Source organism: Rhinopithecus roxellana, chromosome 5 (assembly GCF_007565055.1).
Source record: "Rhinopithecus roxellana isolate Shanxi Qingling chromosome 5, ASM756505v1, whole genome shotgun sequence".
In the NCBI taxonomy this organism is placed as follows: Eukaryota; Metazoa; Chordata; class Mammalia; order Primates; family Cercopithecidae; genus Rhinopithecus; species Rhinopithecus roxellana.
Window position 1 is genome coordinate 65,337,392 of NC_044553.1, and position 16,128 is coordinate 65,353,519.

Consider the following 16,128-nt stretch of genomic DNA (forward strand, 5'->3'; position numbering starts at 1 on the left):
TTTGGGGGTATAACACATATACATGTCAACATGCTTTATAACCATCTGATATAGAATTTTTTATTAGCAAATGAAATCTGAGGGTTCTGGCTCTGGGGAAGATGAAGTAAACACAGTTACCCTGTCTCTGCAACAAAAAGGAAGGAGAAATTCTGCACAGAATGCACGAAGCAACTATCTGAAGACTGAAAAGTAAATGGCAGCAGGCAGACTGGGAAGGAGACTAGAATTTGAAGTTCCACCAAACTGGTGAGGAGGAAGTTTCCCTTTTCGTTTTCCCCTCATATTGTCTAGTTTAGACTCAAAGGCAGCCTCAAACCCAGAAATACACACCGGGTGTGGAAGCAAAAATTCTAAGAGAATTCCTCTCTTTGTGGTCTAAAGAGCAGGAAAAGGGCTCTTCAAATCTGAGAGAGTGGGAAAATTCTTTACCCCCAACCCCTGCCTCCCTCATGACCTGCCCCTAAGCTATATTTCAGCACAGTACAGAGACAGCAGTGGTGACTGACAGGTGCCTGAAAGTCTAACGGAGGCACCCTTCGTTCTGACCAGAACACCCACAGTCCCAAGAATGTGGGGTGACTTTCCATTCCTTTTATTCTTTCTCTGTGCTTCCACTGCTTGGCCCTGCAATCAGACACATGGTGGTAAGTTCTCGGCAGAGTGGGAAAAATGAAGCCTCAGCTTTCTGGCTGGAGGACTGGGAAGAGAAGCCCCAGAGAGCCAGAAAGTGTTGGGTAGATCATGGAGAGAAGGGAGGTCAAGGGAGTGGGTCCATAAAATTGCATGTGAATTCCTGGGTTCATTTTCAAACTGCATGTGTGAATCTGACCCTATACATTGTACCATAGGCTTTGAGAACTGAGCTACAGGGTCAGTCATCACGGAGGTCCCAGACAGGCTACTCCGGCAGACATGCAGCATAGATCTGAGTAGCACAGCCAATATTTGGAAATGTGAACTGATATTGTACCATAGCCCACAGAAGGCAGATTAGAATTTGCAGCCGGAACCTAACCTGTTGATTGCCAACTAAAATGAACAAAAATCAACATTCTCTTTAGGATTTAAACAAGACGTAGGCTCTCATATCGCAATATTCAAAATGTCTAGGATATAATCCAAACTTACTCAGCATTTGAAGAACCAGGAAAAATTCAACCTTCAAAAGACAAGATAATCAACAGATACCAATCCTAAGAAGACACAGATATTGGAAAGCTCAGAGACTTCAAAGCAGCTATTAAAACCATGCTTTAAGAAATGTGGTCAAGCATTCTTGTTATTAATAGAAAGCAAATCTTGACAGAGAAATAAAAGATGTAAGAAAGAACCAAATGGAAATTAAAAATGGAAAAATACAATAGCCAAAATAAAAAAAAAATTCACTACCTGGCCCAGTAGCAGAATAGATATGATGGAGAGAAGAGTCAGTCAACTTGATGATAGATGAGTAGAAATAATCCAATCTGAACAACAGAGGGAAACAAAAAGAAATTAAAGCCCGAGAAACTGTAGGACAATGCCAAAAACAAAAAAGGGAAAGAAAAATTGAGAGAGGGTTGGATAACATATTTGTGGATCAGTGAGATTTGTAAACATGAAGTCAAACCACTGGTTAAGTGCATGGAAAATCTTTGCTTTCTTTGAGGGATTCATGTTACTGCTTGAAGACAGTGAGAAAAAAATGTAGTTATCACTGAATATTTCCCTGTCATTCGGGAGTTAAATTTTAGGGGCAGCTCCAACTGTAAGTTTAAAAGCTTCCAGCCAGCTCTTTTTTTTTTTTTTCCCCAACTTTTATTTTAGATTCAGGGAATACCTGTGCAGGTTTGTTACCTGGCTATATTGTGGGATGCTGAGGCTTAGGATATGATTGATCATGTTACCCAGGTACTAAACACAGTACTCAATAGTTAGTTCTTTAACCCTTGCCTCCTGCCCCCCAAGTAGTCCCCAGTGTCTGTTGTTGCCATCTTTATGTCCATGAGTGTCTGATGTTTAGCTCCCACTTATAAGTGAGAACATGTGGTATTTGGTTTTCTGTTCCTGCGTTAATTTGCTTAGGGTAATGGCCTCCAGCTGCATCCATGTTGCTGCAAAGGACATGATTTCATGTTTTTTTTGGCTGTGTATTCTATGGTGCATATGTACTGTATTTTCCTTATTCAATCCGTTGTTGATGGGCACCTAGGTTGATTCCATGTCTTTCCTGTTGGGAATAGTGCTGTGATGAACACACATGTGCATGTGTCATTTTGGTAGAATGATTTGTTTTATCTTGGATATATACCCAGTAATGGGATTGTTCCAGCCAGCTCTTTCATTATTTATTTCTAGCACAAAAGGCAAGAAAAAAATAAAAGGGATGATATTTAAAAAGAATAAATAAAATAGATTCTATTAGCAGGTGATTATCTTCACAGAAAACCTTATGAAATCTAAATAAAATATTAGAGCTAGTAAAGGGATTTAGCAAGGTTAATTTTATATTGGCTATAAGGCCAATATACAAAAATCAATTGTATTTCTAAGTATTAGTAATTACCAACTGGAAAACAGAAATTAAAAAAGAAATCAGTCTAACTTACAGTAGCATCAAAAACACCAGGACACTTAACAATAAATCCAGGGAAAGATGTGCAAGATCTCCACAGTGAAAATCATGAAACATTGCTGAGAACAATTACAGACAATTGAAAGAAAAAAAAGAGTTATACCATGTTAATTTTGATTTTCAAATGTAGAACTAACCTTGCATTCCTTGTATGAAATCCTCTTAATCATGAAGTATTAACCTTTTCATGTAATTCTGGATTTGATTTTTAAAAAATTAATTGGAATTCTTTGTTTATTTTTTTCTTATAAAACTCATGTTTTGATATCAGAGTTATGCTAACCTCATACAATGATTTGGGAAACTTTCAATCCTCTATTTCAGTCCTTCTACTCAAAAATGTGTGTATGATTGGTATTACTTATGCTTTAAATTTTTAGATTAAAGTAATTTGAGAAAACACCTGAGACTGAACTTTTATTTTAGGAATAATTGACCAATTATTAATTTCTTGAGCCAAGAGCTACTCAGATTATGTGTATCTCCTTTATATCTTTTAAGAAATTGATCTGGTGGGGTGCGGTGGCTCATGCCTGTAATCCCAACACTGGGAGGCCAAGGAAGATGGATCACTTGAGGCCAGAAGTTTGAGACCAGCCTGGCCAACATGGCAAAACCCCATCTCTACTAAAAATACAGAAAAAAAAAAAAAAAAAAAGAAATTAGCTGGGTGTGGTGGCAGGCACCTGTAGTCCCAGCTACCCAGCTACTCGGGAGGCTGAGGTGGGAGAATTGCTTGAACCTGGGAGGCAGAGGCTGCAGTGAGCTGAGAAAGCACCACTGCACTCCAGCCTGGGCAACAGAGCAGGACTCTTTCTGAAAAACAAACATACAAAAAACAAACAAAAAGAAATTGATCTATGTCATCTGATTTGTCAACTTCATTAGCATAAAGTTTTTCATAATATTTCTTTTTTTTTTTTTTTTTTCCGCATTCAAAATCTTTTTAATAAGAGGGTAGGATCCAAGGTTAGTTTTTGTAGCCTCGGCTGGCCCGTGGGCCTCTGGCACGCTCGAACTTCCGGCCCTTGGAGCGGACGTAGGGTTTGGTGTGGCTGTGCGGGGTTCCTGGGGCCTTGCCGAAATGCCGGTACACCTCTCGACCCTTGCGAGGACCGGAGAGCAGGACAGTGCCGCAGCCCTTGGGGGAGTCCAGGGCCAGCTGGTCGAAAGTGAGGATCTTGCCTCCTGCCCTGAGGATGCGGCTGCGGGCCCGGCTGGTTATGCGCAGTGCACATACCTTTAGTTTAGGCACCTCCTGAACCCGCACGTCGTCCCTTATGGTCCCCACAACCACGGCCGTTTTGTTTTCCCGGCCAGGAAGCTTCATCTTCCGGATCATCCGGGAAAGGGACAGAGGTGGCCGGTTGGTGCGACTCATAAACAACCTCTTCAGCACAACCTGGTTGAATGTGGAATTGGTTCTTCTGGCCAGAAACCTATACAACTTGACCAACAGCCTCAGGTAGATATCCTGGCTCTTGGGCTCCTTGCGCCGAACCTTTCGGTCCTTGTTGTGGCGAATGTCAACTCCCATGATGGCGCCTCCTGCTCTGCCAGGTCCGGAAAGAGCAATATTTCTTTTTATATTTTCACAGATCTAACAATTGTTTACATTTATTTGCTTTCTAGTTTGTTTATTGTCTGTTTCAATGGCTTCTACTCTTTTCTTTTTTTCCGTCATTTTACTTATGTTGGTTTCAAATTACTCTTTTTTACGTAGTTTCTTAAGGAGGAAGTTCACATCACTGGTTTTACCTATTTTTTCCCTCCAGATAGAAGCATTTAGAGGAACGAATTTACCCCTCAGCAGTGCTTAATCTATATCCCACAAGTTTTCAGTTCATGTGTTTTAACTATCACTTTAAAATATTTACTAATTTTCTTCATGATTTTTTCTTTGATTTATGGGTTATTTAGAAGTGTTTGGCTTAATTTCCAAGTATGTGATGATTTTTCATCTATCTTATTACTGTTTTCTAGTGTAAGTTCATTGTGGTCAGAGACTATTCCTGTGTGATTCCAGTCCTCTTAAATTTATTGAGCCATGTCTCAGCATACAATCTATTTCAGTGGATTCTTTACACATTGACCTGTGAAGAATGTATGTTCTGCTATTGGGTGGGTGCAGTGTTCTATAAACATCAGTTAGGCTAAGTTACTTGATGTTGTTCAAATTTTTATTCTTACTGATTTTTGTCTACTTGTTTTATTGACTACTGAGAGGGCCATGTTAAAACCTCTCACCATGACTTTCAACTGGTGTATTTTTACCCTTCAGTTCTGTCAGTTTGTGCTTCAGGTATCTTGAAGTTCTGCATATTTGGGACTGTGATGTCTTCTCCCTGAATTGATCCCTTTATCATTAGGAAGGGTGTCTTTTTATCTCTGGTTCTTGTTTTAAGGACTACTTGTTATTTATAAAGCCACTTATGATGGGTTCTTGTTGCACAGTGTAATATTTTCCATCTTTTAGAACACACAGTTTGATCTTGATTTTTCATCTAGTCAGACATTCTCTAATAAATTATTGACATGATTGGTTTTAAGTCTACTATTTTGCTATTGGTTTTCTATTTTTCCCATATGTTTTCCTTTTGTTATTCTGTTCTGACTTCTTTTTGATTACATGACTGTGTTTGAGTGTTCCATTTTACTTCCTCTATTGGGCTTATTATTTTTTTAGCCTTTTACATGGTGGCTCTAGGGATTACAATATACTTCCCAAACCTATTACAATCTACCATGTATTAGTATCATACTATCTCACTTGTAATGTAATAAGTTTGCAGGAGTATACTCCCACTTACCGCATCCCATTATTTGTGCTATTATTGTCAATTTTACATCTGTATTACAAACTCATAATGCATTGTTATTATTTTTCAACAATTATATTTTAAACAAATTAAGAAATTAAAAGGTATTATATATTTTACCCACATAGACACAGTGTTTTGCTTTGCATATCTTTACATAGATCCCTGTTTCCATCTGGTATAATTTTCCATTAACCCAAAGATTTCCTTTAATAGCAATATAGGTCTGCTGCTGATGAATTCTCTCACTTTTATTTTTAAAATATATTTTTCTGAATGCAGCATTCTAGGTTGACAGGTAGTTTTATTTTATTTATTTGTAAAATTTTTAATTTAAAATTTGTCTGTGTTCATAGTGGTAGTTTTATTTTAGCATTTTAAAGGTGTTATTCAATTGTCTTCTGATCTGCACTATTTCTGATAGGAAGTCAATAAACATTTCTATCCTTGTTCCCTGTAGGCAATGTGTGCTTTTCTTTGGCTGCTTTTAGGATTGTCTTTTTATCTTTGCTACTTTTACCTATTTGGCTGTGATATAGATAGGTGTGGTTTTCTTTGTATTTTTACTATTTGGGTTTGTTGAACTTCTTGTATGTGTTGATTTATATTTTTTATTAAATTTATGTGAAAAATATTATATTTGAAGTAAATTATTTTTTCAAAAATTTTTCTGCCCTCATTATTCTCTTCTACTTTTGGGAGTTCAATTATATGTATATTGGCTTGATGCTTTTCCACATGTCACTGAGACTCTGTTCATTTCTTTTTCAACCTTTTTTGTTGCAATTATGATGCTTCCTATTTCCCCTGAAAGTGATCTTGAAGGGCCACTTTGTTCTGCAGTGTTTATTTGTAAGCTAATCCAGTAAATTTTTTCTTTCAGTTATATTTTCCAGTGTTTTTTAATTTTATAGTTTCCATTTATTTACTGAGATTCTTATGTGTTCACTCATTAAGTCCATCTTTTCAAAAAGTTTTAAAATATATATTAGCTGTTTTGAATTCTTTGTCTTCTAATTTTAACATCTCTATCATCTTTGGATCTGTTTCCATTTATTTTTCTACCCCCCATCCCCTGCCCTTTTTTTTCCCTTTTTTTTGAAATGGAGTTTCGCTCTTGTTGCCCAGGCTGGAGTGCAGTGGCGTGATCCGTGATCTCAGCTCACTGCAACCTCTGCCTACTGTGTTCAAGCAATTCTCCTGCCTTAGCCTCCCCGGTAGCTGGCATTGCAGGCACCTGCCACCATGCCTGGCTAATTTTTGTATTTTTAGTAAATATGGAGTTTCACCATGTTGACCAGGCTGTTCTCAACTCCTGAGCTCAGGTGTTTTGCCCACCTTGGCCTCCCAAAGTGCTGGGATTGCAGGCGTGAGCCATTGTGCCCAGCCTTCCCCTTGTCATGGGTTACATTTTCCTGCTTCTTTATACATCTGTTTTTGTTGGATTATGTACCAGACACTGTTGAGAGATTGGATTTCATTGTCTTTCTCTCTCTCTCTTTTTTTTTTTTTTGAGGCAGGTCTCCCTCTATCACCCAGACTAGAGTGCAGTGGCATGATCCAGTTCACTGCAACCTCTGCCTCCCTGGCTCAAGCAGTCCTCCAACCTCAGCCTCAAAGAGGTTGGGACTACAGGCACATGCCATCATGCCTGGCTAATTTTTGTACTTTTGTAGAGACAGGGTTTTGCCATGTTGTCCAGGCTGGTCTGGAAATCCTGGGCTCAAGCAATCTGCCCACCTCAGCCTCCCAAAGTATTGGGATTACTGGCACACACCACCGTGCCTGTCCCCATTGTCTTTCTCTAAAGAGTATTCTTTTGTTTTGTTTTGACAGGCAGTGAATTCATGGTTGTGTTGGTATGATACTTGTTGAGCTTTGTGAATAAGATTTGCTAGGGTGACTCTAGATGAGCTCTTACTATGGATGAGAGTCCCAGTTGAATTGATGGGAGTGCTTAGCAAGATCTCTAAACTCTCTTCAAAATGCCTATGTCTTATAGCACTCTGTGATTTCTGAAATCTTCATTTATATTATATTGCCTGAACATGTGCAGCATAGTAAGTGCTCTGAGCATATTCAACTTGGTATTCTATCAAAAAACTAAAGAGATCCCTACACTAATTTCTGGAATTCCTTCTCGATGTGGCTTCCTCCTATATGATACCCTGTCCTACAAATCAACCTATCTCATTAACCCTGAATTCCTATCTGTACCTCTTCAGCTCATCAAGACCTCAGAGTTCTGCTTGGGCACCACCTACTTACTTTGTGGTCTAGAAAGTAACTTTGAGCAGAAAGGTGGGGTGGCTGTGGCTATCACCTTATGTATTTTTCTTCTCTGAGGGATGACACCCCTGTGGTGGGTCTGCTCAGATGGATAACAGTCTTATGCTTCTTGGGGATAATAGTCTTCTGCTGGTAGTAATGGTAGCATGACTTTAATGGCAAAACCCACCATTGCTTTTGCACCAACATAATACATATTTTGTTGGTTTGAGAGCTGTTTACAGCAGAAAGACTAGTCTGGTACCAAATAATTCATCATGATTGAAAGCAAAAGTCTCACTTATTTTTTCATTGAATGTAATCTATTATGTAAAGCGGAGTTAACTAATTCCATCTACTGTTTTCCTTTACCCTCCTTAAAATAAGTCAAAAGCCTATGTGAGCATCCAAAATATCAAGGGCTAAGATCATGAAATACATGTAATTATAAGTTGTTATTGAAGCTTGAATTATGAATTTGGCATGATAATTCCTAAAACTCTTTAAAGGAAGAATTTAGAAAAGGCAAGCTAACAGCTCTCTATAGGTTTAATATTGAAAGGTTTTTTTTTTTTTTTTTTTTCCATTTGGAAGCATTGATTTCTTCCCTTCATGGGTTTTTATGTGATGCACTGATTGACATGGCTGCCTTAAGACGGGAAGTCCATTGCATTTCATTTTTTATCATCTCCAAACATCTTGATTCAGGCCTCAGAGTCACTGACTGATTGCAGTGCTGTCCTGAGCATTCTAATGGGTTGTTTTGTTCTAAAACTTAACCACTGTGTATAAAGTGAAGGAGAAGAGTTTATTATTTTGCAGATCCTGTTTTAAATGGCTAAACATGGATGTGTGGATAGTATGTAGGAGTTATATTTTAATAAATTATTAAAGTATTTCCTTAAATCATTGACTTTGTCATACTTGGTTAGGTTTGCTGTTTTTTTTTTCTGTACTTCTTAAGAGTAATAAAGCTATATTTGTTTAGATAATAGTTCTCAATCCTTTCTCCCTAGTTAGTCTAATTGAATTAATGATATTTTCCTGTATTTTGATTTTGGGACTCAAAATGGGCATTTTTCTCTTTCTCAGTTTTTAATGCTGTTTAGATCTGTTCAATAGTTTAGCAAAGAAATCGTACTATTCATTTAACTTGAAAATGCTCTTAGATGCTTTTTAGACTGTATTGATGAAATATGTTTATTTGCTGTGAGAATGTAATGTTTTCTAATAACATGCATGGGTAACTCACAAATATGAGTAGCTCAGGCCTTCATTTGTCGTACAGTGCCTTTAACTCCCTGTTCCGGGGGCATTCTCTTCGGAATAACTTGTATGGAAAACTGTGGAGTGGGTGAACTAAATAATTCCTCTAATTCTTCACACTCAGAAGTATATGGTTTGTCAGACTCACTTATCCTATGGAGATCTCATAATGACCCGAGATCACAGGTGAGTTGAGGTTTCTCTGAATCCTCCTGTATTCATACATTTATTTCCCCCTCCTTCTACTGTGAAGACTTGTTAGGACACTTGCCTCAGACAAGATTATCTAGTCTTTTAAAAAAATTCCCAAACTGGAATTGGTAACAATCTTTAACTTCCTGCATGCAAAGAGAGGAGATACTTTAACAGTAAAACAATAATAACTAAATTTAGTAAGAGTCAGAATTTACAAAGGACTTTCTTTTTTTCTTTTTTTGAGACGGAGTCTTGCTGTGTCTCCCAGGCTGGAGTGCAGTGGCACAATCACAAAGGACTTTCTAATGAAAAGCTCACAACAACCCTGGGAGCCAAGCAACATTGTTATCATCACTATTATCATCACCATTATACAGAGGAAGGTATGGAGCTTTGCAACCGTATTATACAAGGATGTTACAGAATGGAAAAATGAGAATAGCTTGAGAAGAGAGTAGAAAGATTCTGGAATTCTGAAAATCAAATTTTGTTTTAGTTGAACCGTAGAACTAGAAGGGATCTGTGCAGTCTGGCTCCTGAGTCATGCACTGAGACATGGACCAAGGAAGCCAGACACTTACCAATCATTGAGAGGCTGCCTGGTGTCAGAGCTGGGGCAGGGTCGCCTGGGTAGCAGGGCACCTCCTATGGCAGAGCTGACTCTCTGTGTTCTCAAAAAACTACATCCTCTGAACTGTTTCTCAGGACTTCTATCCAGACTGGATATGGTAAAATGGTCTGGCTTGTTGAGGGCACTGTCAGGGCAGGTAGCTAGCTACCCAGGTGTGGCATGTCCTGCTCTAAAGTCACCTTTGCTTTAAGTCGTTGTCTCTCTCAAGACCCTTATTGAAATTCAACCTTATGGTGTGTGGTGGAAAGGCATGTAGGCAGTAGGCTCTCTGGTCACAGTAGCACAAATTAGTTCAATTGTCTTGTTGTCATCTTGCAGACTGACTTCCAAAGTGACAGCTGACTGGGTTGGAACATTTAGATTGGGAAATAAAGAGAATGAAAGGCTATAGTAAACAGGGCTGGTAAAGGTGGACCTAAGTGGGGAACCATGATGGGCAGTCCTGGACACTGGGCAACTGGACGTGCCATGTTGGAAGGACACTAGGCTTCACTTATGTATGCACAAGGCCACTTCTATCCAGATCTTTCAATGGGACTTCAGGGATTGTTTGTTCATGCATTCATCTGGTCATCAAACCATCTGGAATTACTTTTTTTCAAGAAATTTTACTGAATCTGTTATAGGTGGAGGTGACTAATTAATTAGCCAACCCATAATGCATTATTGAGAACCAAATATAGACAAGGTGCATTGCTAGACACCAAAAGAACACAGAGACGAAAGTGACATTGTCTTTGCCCTCAAGTGGCCCATAGTCTAGTTCACAAATAAGTAAAATGAAATAAAAGGGAGGTAGAGTAGATGCTCATGGAAACATACAGAAAAACAGTGTTAAAAATCCAGAGAAGCTTTGTGCAGCTGGGAGGGAAATTAGAGAAAGATTCGTAGAGGAGAAGCCATTGAACCTGTCTTAAAGTTTGAGAAAATATCACTCCCAAATTTTAATCTTTAGGCCATACCTCTCCCCTGAAGCCAGACTCAGATGTCCAACATTCTCATGCAGATATTGAATAGATATTTCATATCTGGCATGTCTATAATTAGACTTTTGATTTTACCACCCTGAACTGGCTTGTTCCCCAGTCTTACTCATTTCAGTTAAGGAAATGCCTTTCTTCCACTTGGTCAGGGCTTTCCTCTTCTCTTAAATCACCCCTTTCATTTTTGGCCAGAGCCACACTTCGTGCATTCAGCAGGTTATTGCTGTGAGGCTTCGATGTTTGATACGTTAGTGAAACTGATAAATAGCTAATAGGGACTCAACAGTATTTAAATAAAAGATCTGATGGAAGATGATGTTTTACACTTGTAAGATAATATACCTAGAGTCTCTTATTTGTGCCCAGGATTGCAGACATCCCTGTATTGTATAGGGATTCATACACTCATAAGATTTGTGTCACACTTTACCATTTTACCAAGTGTGCCCTCAGTGTATACTTCCATTTCATTTGACAACAAGAATGTTGCCACAGGTGTCATTATTTTTCTCATTCCCTGCATGAGGAAGCATAAGGAGAATGAATGGATTACCTGTGACTTAACAACTGGTATAAGGAAGAGCCCATACTCACAGCCTGGCCCCAAAGCCTATTGAGCAGCTTGGAGCCTTCAGGCAATCAGTGATTCAGTTTGATTGTTAAGGAGGGAACAGTAGTGGACTATGCTGGAAAGGAAGTTTGAGACTATTGTGGTGGGCCTGGAATGCCACTCAAAAGTTAGATTTTTTTGTTTTGTTTTGTTTTGAGACAGAGTCTCACTCTATCACCCAGGCTGGAGTGCAGTGGTGTGATCTTGGATCATTGCAATCTCCGCCTCCTGGGTTCAAATGATTCTCCTGCCTCAGCCTCCCCAAGTAGGTGGAACTACAGGTATGTGCCACCACACCTGGCTAATTTTTGTATTTTTAGTACAGACAGGGTTCCACCATGTTAGCCAGGCTGGTCTCAAAAGTTAGATCTTGATCTTCTCAAACTGGGGTCTCCCAACTAAGACCTACTCCTTTCAGGGGGTATGGTAGGCAGTCCACTAGGGCACAGTGAAATATGAAGATTTCTGTTTAGATTTGTAAACCTCCTCCTTTCTAAATATATTTTTGTTAATATTTTATAATATGTTAATATATTTGCAGAGTGAGACATGGATATATATACATAGACATATATTCTCACACACACACACACATATATATATATATATATATATCTCAAAATGGTTTGTATTAATAAGAGTGCAACGATGCTTTTTGAGCAAGGCAGTATCATGAGGACAGCAAATGTTTAGGGAAATTAATTGTGTGTACCATAGCTGGGGACATGAAGAGAACCCTTGTTCCCAAGGGATTGTGAGCATACCAGCCAGTCTGTTTTGGATGGGGGAGCTGAAGTTAGATAATATGAGTGAAAATACCCTAAAAATGTAAAATAAACAAGAAAACGTACTAAAAAACTGCAAACAGAATTCATATTTAAAACTTTTTAACAGCTGATGCTAGGTACTTGGAAATCAAGGACTCCATTAAAGGCTGAGAGGGAAAGCCTAAAAAGTAAGATGAGGAATTTGGAACGGATGCTGAGGAAACCCTTTTCAGATCTGGCTGAGCAGATTTTGAATTGTTTATGTATTTGGCATTCCTACTGTCTATTCTAGAATCATTAAAGCCCTAAATGTGGAAAAATAAAAACACTTTAGAAAGCAGAGCTGTGCTTTGAAACACTAGAGTGAGTTTTTAAGGCATCTTTACCTTTTTGTACAGGATAGCATTTATCATTCTGTGGTCCAGCGCTGATAAAACATTCGCAGAAAGGCGCGGGGGAAGGAAATGGCCGTGTGAAGAAACTGACTACCCAAGCATTAATAAGTAGGAAGTTCCATTTGTTCTCAACCTCCTCAAGCTTCAACATTTTTTATGCCCAGAAGTGAAGACGACGTTTTCTTGTTTTTTCAAACTGAGCTGAACCTGTGTTTCAGGAACTCTGGCTTTTTACGCTTTTATTTTACAAGGAACAAAGTGGCAAACTTTCTAATTTAGTTAAAATTCCTGTAACTTAAGAACCAGTTAAAAAGGATCTTGGTGCAGAACAGTCTGTTTGCCAGAGTGAGGACTCCACTGGCGTGACAACTATTTTTAGGGAGAACGCTGGCTGGCAGCGTTCTAATGAAAGGGACAACAGAAGTACCCTAAATGCCTTCCCTCTTTGTCCAACCTAGACTGGCGAGAGGGCTGGTTTTACAATCGCATTTTCCCTAGTTCAAAGATTTCATGTATCTGTGCATATTTCATGTGGTTAAAAAGCTGCTAAGTTCCATGGAGGGGTAAAAATAACCATTTGAAAATCCATGGCTTAATACTCATTGTTGGTTGGTCAGGATTGATCAGTTCTTGGCTCAGGGAAAGTTGGATTGAGAGCCATCAAATGTTAACTAGGAGTTTAATTAAAGAAAGCATTGAGTAAACCTGTGTCACTGTAAATAAGTGAAATTCAAACTTTTCCTGGGGAAAATAATGCATTTATTGTTATGAATGTCTTTGTTGAAGGCAAGAGTTTTTTTGTTGTTGTTGTTAGAACAAAGGATTCTACTTAACAGAAATGTAAACAGGACATTCCTCATTGCTGCCTCTGGCTTTGGGTTTCTTGTGGATTGGATTCTTGTAAGAATTCTGGTGGGAGTGGGAAAGGGCAGAAGGAGCCCTGAGCTGGGTGGAGGTCAGGAGACTTGGGTCTGGCTAATCGCTGTCAAGAACTGATTCTTCAAGTGTGACCTTGAGCAAAACCTTCTGCTCTTGGGCCTGGATTTCTTCTCCTGTCATATGGCGTGGTGCTTCCCGAGGCTCCCTCTAGCTCTGAGTGTGTGACTCTGTATCTGTAATTTTCTAAGTTTCTTCTCTTTTCACTAGATAACATGAGAGTAGCTTTTCTTTCATCTGGCAACAGAGCCCTGCTCTGGCCTGGTCCTGTGCTCTACTTACGAAACTTTGGCTTCCACTTTCGACTGCATCTTGATTTCATTTGTTTAAACACAAGATGAGTCAATTAGTAGTAGTAGAAGTGTTTAAAAAAGATAACCCTATTATAACTGAGGATGATGTATGGACCTATGAAATGCCGGGTGGTGACTGGCAGAGCAGGCACTGGAGGAAGCACCAGAGAAAGGTTCACTTATTGTGCCTGGGGTGGGTGTGGTTGAATGTCTTTAAAAAGGCTTCCAGGTCAGCTGAGAGGCAGTATGGCATTAGAACCCAGCCTGCCTGAGTTCTGTTCTTGGTTCTGTCACTTACTGGCTATGTGATTTAGGGCAAGTTTCTTCATTTCTTTGTAACTCAGTTTTCTCACCTGTAAAATAGGGATAAGGTTAGTAAGTGCTTCATAGGATTGTTGTAAGGATTAAGTGAATGAATGTGTGTAATATATATAGAACAGAGCCAGGCACTTAGTAAGTACTCCTTGAATGTAAGATTTTTTTTTTTTTTTTTGAGGCAGAGTCTCACTCGGATGCCCAGGCTGGAGTGCAGCAGTGTAGTCTCAGCTCACTGCAGCCTCTGCCTCCTGGGTTCAAGCAATTCTCCTGCCTCAGCCTCTTGAGTAGCTGGAACTACAGGCACCTGCCACCATGCCCAGCTAATTTTTCTATTTTTGGTGGAGACAGGGTTTCCTCATGTTGGCCAGGCTGGTCTTGAACTCCTGGGCCCAAGTAATCCACCTGCCTCAGCCTCCCAAAGTACTGGGATTACAGGCATGAGCCACTGTGCCAGCCTGAATGTTAGGTGTGATGTGATTGTGTGATTAATGCCTGGCTCCTCCACCAGCGTGTGAGCCCAAAGGAAACAGGGAACATCATAGTTCCTAGTGCTTATCAAAGTCTGACATAAATAATTGCCAAATCAATGAATTTGCTATTTGGGATCTCCTATTGGACATTAGCCAGTATTCCCCTTTTTTCATGACAGTACACCCCATTCACTGATCTCACAGGGCTGCCTGGTTCCTACTCATTGATGAAACGAGCACAATAAAACCTATTGAAATTAATGCTGATACAGTTAGCAAATGTCTCATACAACTACATTCTTAGGTCCTTGCAAACCATGAGTGTCTTTGTCTTATCAGCCTGTAGGCTCTGGCCTGCTAATAAGGACAAAAGGAGAAGCTAGAAATAAATGAATAAGAAGACCCGCTGTTCCCACAGCTCAACTTTCTCAAGGCTCTGCTGATGGGAAGGCAGATGATGTCCTTGAGCGACTCCACAACCTAGATAAGGCTGTCTAAGACAAAGGGATTGTCCCTGCTTTGACAAATGGGACTGACCTTCCAGTCCTGGTAAAACATTCGGGTTTCAACAAAGTCTGTATCAGGTGGGAGATGATATATGGCTGGAAGTATGTAAATCCACAGGCAGGTGTTAACTGGCTGCCTGGTTATGCAATTAACCCACAGTTGTCAGGCACATCCAATAAAGAAGGGAAGTTGTATTTGCCATCTCATCTGGCTTTTTAGTTAAGTGGCTGTATTAAGAAACACTTCTGAAAAAGAAAGATTCATTAGTTGCAGATTCTAAGAGTCTCAGTCTGAATTAAGGCTCTGTAATTTAGCCTCAAACAACACTTGTCTAAACATAAGATGAGTCAATTAGTAGAACTAGAGGGATATCAAGCTTTCTTTGTATGTTTTCATTGGTGCTACCCCCAGCAGTCAAGGAAGATAACTGCAGAAACATCTTTATCAGGCCAGAAGTGAAGTGGCAACCGAGGAATGAGGATTTCACATTTAATTTGAGTCAAAGTAGGAAAAGACATCTTAGATGATTTGGTTCTGTGTCCCCACTTTTAGATAGCAGCGAGTCTTCCCATCCATTATCTCTTTGTCTGATCCAACAAGTCAGTTTGGCTGTCCTCTGAAGTGAATCAAAATTCCTGTACTTTTCCAAACTTGCTGTTCAATGTCACTGTATCTTCAGATACTTGAAGTTTTGAACTACTAATTGAAAATTTCATTCAACTTGTTAAAGTGAGGACCTGGGAGGGCATGATAATTATCTTCAAATAGTTGAAGGTCTGTCATGGGAAAGATAAAAACATTGTTCTGTAAGGGTGTAGAACAAGAGATAGATGCTGCAGAGGGAGTTTTTAATTCATTATAAAGATGGATTGTTTATCGATCAAGGATGAGGAAAAAATGAAATGGGTTATCTTAGGAGATAGTTGGTTTCCCATGGCAGGGCAATCCCTGGATTTGCTAAGAATTACAGATTCGGTAGCTATGAGTGATGCTCTCCAATCCAGTATCTGCTTCTCCTCTCATTCCAGTCACTTGGAGGAATGATATTTGTGG

General features: G+C 39.4%; 1 pseudogene across 1 annotated transcript; it reads right to left on the reverse strand.

Annotated features, from left to right (window-relative positions):
* Window positions 1-3,528: 3,528 nt before the first annotated feature.
* On the reverse strand, window positions 3,529-4,184 carry LOC104670869 (annotated as a pseudogene). Its single transcript, XR_749203.1, has one exon. The product of XR_749203.1 is annotated as a 60S ribosomal protein L18 pseudogene (transcript).
* Window positions 4,185-16,128: the final 11,944 nt, after the last annotated feature.